This window comes from Cupressus sempervirens, chromosome 3 (genome assembly GCF_028749045.1).
Source record: "Cupressus sempervirens isolate cs-2001-9-10 chromosome 3, ASM2874904v1, whole genome shotgun sequence".
Lineage (NCBI taxonomy): Eukaryota > Viridiplantae > Streptophyta > Pinopsida > Cupressales > Cupressaceae > Cupressus > Cupressus sempervirens.
The window spans coordinates 539493768-539499767 of record NC_143120.1 but is presented as its reverse complement, the minus strand read 5'-3'; the positions used below and the strand labels follow the sequence as shown (position 1 = coordinate 539499767).

The window sequence follows — 6000 nt, the reverse complement described above, 5'->3', positions numbered from 1 at the left end:
TAGTAAGAATAAGATTATCCTTGTCTATGAAATGATGCTTATCAGACTTAGGATGGTTTCCTGGAAACCTAGACAGCCACAAAAGAGAGTTTTGGAAGGTAACATGGTTTTCTTGTGTTATTAAAACTTTTCCAATCGTAATCATCTTCCTCTTTTGTAAAGGTTTTGGGACAATATGTTGATCTTTAAAGTGAGTGGCCACCCTAATCAACATGGGGTTATGATCAGATTTTAACTCCATGGGGCAATCCTCTATCTCAAAGTTAATAATTTTTGAGACATATTCTTGCGAGCATATTACATAGTCAACAACACTTTGTCCATTGTATCTTTTGCATGTGATTCCACCTGATTTAGGCCACTTTTCCAAACCATTACATATGACCATCTTATATAAGCAGCATAAACCTAGTAATTTAGCACCAAAATGATTAATCTTTCCCATGCTATCCTGTGAAGATCTTTCCCATTTTTGTGTCCCTTCTTCTTCAAGCCAAACTGGGTCTCTGCTTTCATTGTAACTCTCTTTAAGATTGAGAGTTTGGTTGTTTGCTATTCTAGCATTGAAATCCCCTATTATCATTATTTCCCCTAGAGAGCTAAAGGCTGCTATGTCTTTTTTGAGTGCAGCGAATGGGTCTTCTCAATCCAATCTATGCTTTTTATACATTTTTGAGCCTTTTGGGGTGAAGTAACAGATAGCCACCCTTGTAGAAATCTGATTCTCTATTATTTTAATCCAAATATATTGCTTGTTTACATCTTCTTTCTCTAAGTTTACAAATCTGCTCCAAGTTTCTTTTATTAGAACAGTAATGCCTCCATGCCCCTTACCATTATCTATCTTCTCATTCCATAGTGATACCTTCTTATACCCTTCAAAATTTGGAACCCTACATCCATCATGCTCATGCGTCTCGGTAAGCATAATGATGTCATTATCTTTAGCTATCAGCCCTAACCCAGGTCCTCTTCTCCAAGGATAACCTCTACAGTTCCAACTAACTATAGTTAAATGTTCCTGGGTGGGCTCGAGTTCCTATTTATTGCGTGTGATTTTGTCGCTGATTTGGGCTTTGCCATTTTGTAGCCACGCCCACTTGCCGTTATCTCTTGCTATTTTCACTTTTTCCCATTCCTGCCTCTTTTCTTCTTGCTAAGTTACGGTGAGGTCATCATCGAGATATGTATGTGTGCCTCTAAGAAACTTCCTCTTGCTGAAAATGTTGTTTTTATCTCCTGTATTCCTCATTGTCAGTCTAACATGTTTGTCTTTGCCTCCTCTAATCCATTTTTCAATTTTTTTTGCTTGTATGGTTGTTCCATGCCAGTCTAATTGGTCTTTCAAGAAGTCTTTAACTAAATCTGTTGTTTTCTCCTATTCTCCATAGTCTCGTAGCCCTTTGATGACGATATTTGCTGCTTTCTCATTTCTTTCTTTTTCCTCTCTAATCTATCTTCGAACTTGCTTTTCTATGTTGTCAATAGGAGTGTTTGCTATTCCCCTTACTATGTTAGCCCATGATCTAACTTATTCAATTTGTTCTCTAAGTTGATTCTCTTTTATTTCCATATTGGCCATGGCATTTTGTATATCTTGATTGGGTCAACTGGTCATTCCTATTTCCTGTTATGAGAAGATATACTTTTGAATTGAACAGGGTAAAATGGATATATACTAAATTTTGTATGCACTCACTATTTTGTATCCACTCTCAAGTAAGTGCAGTCAATTACACTTAATACGAAGGAGAAACTACAAAATAAATATGCAGCGGTCACAAAGAGGGTGCACATACAAAAATCTTGCTGCTCGCCGGCCTAGCAACCGTGAGAACTCTACCTTTTGATGAGGGAATATTGTTGGACTAGATTTTGATGGTAATCATAGTTGAAGGTGTGAGTCCCTCTAAGTCCTTGTTTCATTTGCAGGCACTTATACTCTTCCAACAATGTACATCCTCTGCTAACTTTGCGTCAATTTAGTAACAAGTATCTTCGCCACACACACTAATAACTTGTTCAATAAGATTGTCTTCCTTCAATGTTGAGCTCTGCTACAATCGCATGATGCTAACATGTATTAGCACAAAACTTCTAAATGTAGCAATTAGCAAATGATGAACCTTGTGCATATAAGTTTAGGTCTAATCACCTTGACTCCGTCTCCTTAATCTACCAAAGAGAGAAATTTGCAGACGTATCTTTTTAGTGAAAAGATTTCAAATCATTGAAAATGTTGCTCTAGATTACAAAAATAGTAATTATGCTACTGAAGGCTTTGAGAAATTTATTTCCTTAATCAAACTTCAAACCTTTAATTGACAAAGACAAAGTGAAATGGTCAACAAATACAGGCATCAAGCTCCTGGAAACTCACTGCACACCTGTTTCACATTATTAGTTTTTATAAACTAGTGGGCTTCTATTCACTTCACTTTTACTGATTTTGAAATAACTATCCACCTGCACTAACTTTTGTGTCAGCTTAGTTTAATCAATAATTTTGTGTTGCAGAAAGTACCACCATTATCATTTTGGGGCCTTGTTTATGCAGAATTGAACCTCTCTCCCACGACATTTGCTGTTCGAATAGGCTCTTTGGTACCGGAGCACAGTCATACTTGTTCGAGTGAGCACAATTTTCAGGCATAATCTTTGCCTATCTGGAGGGTGGATCTCTTTGGGCATACGGGACTACTTTTATTGAGGAGTGCCTAATATAATGTTATGATTAATGGCAGAAATACATCAGAGAAAACATCACTTTAGAAGCATGCCGAAAACATTTGCTGTTGCAACAAAAGAAAATCAAAATTTTCAAAGTTTGACTGGTCTTAGGGACTTGGCACAGTCTCATCATTATAAGGTACGCTTATCTGAAAGCTAGACCTTTTGGTTGAGAGGCTAATCTGTTTATTATATATCTTACTGTAATCAATTGATTTTTGTTTATAAACTTGTAGTTTATAGGCAAGTTGAGACGTTGGAGGGTAAATTTTATCTATAACTATGACAAGGAATGTTACGATTTAGGGAGACTCGTCAAATCATCATTACTAAGGAATTTTACTACAAAGATTGAAACATGAACATCATCCAAGAGATAGCTTAGATGTTTAATCAATTTGACCGTAGTTAATACATTATGACTTGGGCTGTTACAATTTGAGGTGGCTCGTCAAATTATCATCACCAAGGAATCATACAACAAAGATTTTTGTTTATGAACATCATCTAAGAGATATCAAAGATGTTTAATCAATTTGATCATAATTCAAAAATTTGGACTTGGCAAAATCTCTTTTAGACCCAAATTTTATTTAGGTCTGATAATTTGCTCAAGTATTTAAATAATAAAATTCACATAAATTTGTATACATTTTTTTAAGAAATATGTATGAAGCTAAACTTAAACAAGTCACAAGTAGTTTGCCTTGTTATATTTACAAGTCCTATTAATATAAAATATGGGTTCAAAACAATTTTTGTCTTTTGTTCTTTTCAAAAGCTTAAGAGCCTGAGGACAGAAACCTGTTGTGGAGTAGAAGGGCGGCACCCCTTGTGACAGTTTGAGGGCACAACCAAGGTTGTGGGATTGAGAGTTCTCATTTTTAGTGTGTTCCCATTGTGGAATATGGCGAGGTTGAAGGGTGTTGCCTTCGCCGCCAATTCCAATTAAAGATGTTTAGGATCATATAGAACTTTAGACTTGTGAGTATTTATTGATTTTGTTAATGTGTAGGAGCAGTGAGAACTGAGAGAAAAATGTGAAAATAGGTTATTATTATATGACTGGGGTGAGTTTTTCCCATTGACTCACAAATTTTAGCAACTAACTCTTGGAGACTTGTTTTTGAAACTCAAAAAGCTCGGGTTCAAATAACACAGGACAAGAAATTTCTCATGAATACTCAGTGGGTTTTCATTCTATGAATGTAAACCATCAAGGAATGGAGAGACTACGTGCTACACTGTTTAGAAGAGATGATTGAGAATCTTTTTAATCTACTCCCATTAATATGGTTCTTCTCTTGTAAAACAAATTTATGTATGGTATTGATGGTTACATCGAAATCTGAATGACTTTATATTCAACAACCCTTTTTTGCCATGAACAACCTTTGGTTTCTCAATTGATTTCTCATCTCAGAGTGATCTTTAGCTTTTCATTAAACAACACAACTTTTTTCACTTTGAATCTCACATGAACTACAAAACATTAATAATTTTCTTGGAAATGAATGTTGATATTTGATATTAAATGGACAACTTTTGTATTGATACACAACCAACTCAACTGTGATACACCATATTGTTGTACCAATCATATAGATGATAAGAAGATACATGGTGAATATTATATGATAATATGTAAAAGGTTGTTTTATTTTTAGCTTAATGATAGTGGTAGCAGTTTTGCAATTCACCATCTTCTTTTTTGTTCTTGGTACAAATATGAAGATTTTCTCTAGAAGGGACTTTATTATGAAACAAATAAATGAAAGGCATGGTATTGTAGACAAATCTCAAGTAGGTAGCTTTGCAAATAGAAAGGGAATGGTTCAAAATGAGTGGCAACAATCAGATTGTAGAATGGAAAGGGGAGGATATTTTGAGAGCAATTCCAAAAAAAAATCAAAACTCCGCTCTTTACATTCTCAATTGGTGGAAAGATCAAACAAGAAAGAATAATGGGTCAAAAAGATGGATTAAAAAGAAAAAGGAAATCAATGAAGATAAACAACATTTGATTGAGGAAAGATATAATGGAGATAACTTAGAGGGTTTGGTCAAGGATGCTTCAAAGAGGAAGAGAGCAGATGAGTCAATTCATATCAATTCAAGCATATCGTTCTTAGAAGAGCTTCTTCTTGCACATAACAACCATGTGAGTCAAATGGCATTTAGCTGCAAGTTTTGGAATATTTCCATTTCATTTAGTGAGCTTTCCTGATTGATTGAGGAAAACTGGTTAGATGTGGAAAAGAAATCCTTGCTAGATAGTAAAAGAAGTATGTTTATAGTTATCTTCAATTCTAATGAAGAGAAAAATAGAGTTTTAAAAAATAAACGTTAGTTTTATAGAATTTTAGGACTTCACATGCAAAATTGGACCTCAAACTTCTCTATTGAAAATATTAATGTTAATTTTATACCATTTTGGTTTCAGTTTCATAATCTACCCATGGAATATAGGGATGCAAACATCCTTGAAATCATAGGCAATAAATTGGGGTTTTCTTAACAATTGATCCCTTTGAAATTTTTTAAAATTTACACCTAGGGTTTGCATTCTTCTAGATACTGGTAGAATCCTTCCATCCTCCTTCAGAATCATTTCCAGATATGGTGAATGGGTATAAATGATCTTCTGTGAGAAAAAAGAAAATGTTTGTAGCAATTTCAATCTACTAGATCATTTATCTACTCAATGTGTTGGAATGCTAGGCAGAAAGGTTTTCCCTGGGAATCAGATTTCTCCTATATCAGTGACTCAGATTTAGATATAATTGAAAGCAGAGATGTAGGTTTATATGTTCCTAGAAATCCAAAAAAGGGAAATGGTTAAGGAGATTTTTTTCAAGAGAGTTTTGTTAGAGATGAATGACAAGGTAGAATTTTTTCAAGATTCATCAAGTATTAGTTTGGTGTGGAAGAATAAGAATAAGATCATTAATCTATCACAAGCTAATATCTTACCAATTTTGTGGACAACATATTGGAATATACAAAGATATCAAGATATGGCAAGGAACAATTTTTTAATGGGTGGAAGTGATCAAGGATACGAGAAGCCAAAGTGGGATACTAATAGGTACACACTTTTTTAGAGTGCGATAGCAGTAAAATTAAGAAATGATGTAACATTGAAACAATATGGGAAGGAAAAGCAAAACAAAATATTTCATGCAGATCTAAAATATTGCTGGAAAATGCTTAATAGGTCTCTGTTGTGGACAATTTAAGTTGGATAATAGATCAAGGGATAATACAAAT

General features: G+C 34.3%; 1 pseudogene across 1 annotated transcript in view; it reads left to right on the top strand.

Moving 5' to 3' along the window:
* The first annotated feature begins 2539 nt into the window (after window positions 1–2539).
* LOC149567545 (uncharacterized) overlaps window positions 2540–6000 on the top strand; it is a 172399-nt pseudogene continuing 168938 nt past the window's right edge. The window contains exon 1 of the transcript XR_016362437.1: window positions 2540–2869. The product of XR_016362437.1 is annotated as an uncharacterized LOC149567545 (transcript). The remainder of the gene's footprint in view (window positions 2870–6000) is intronic.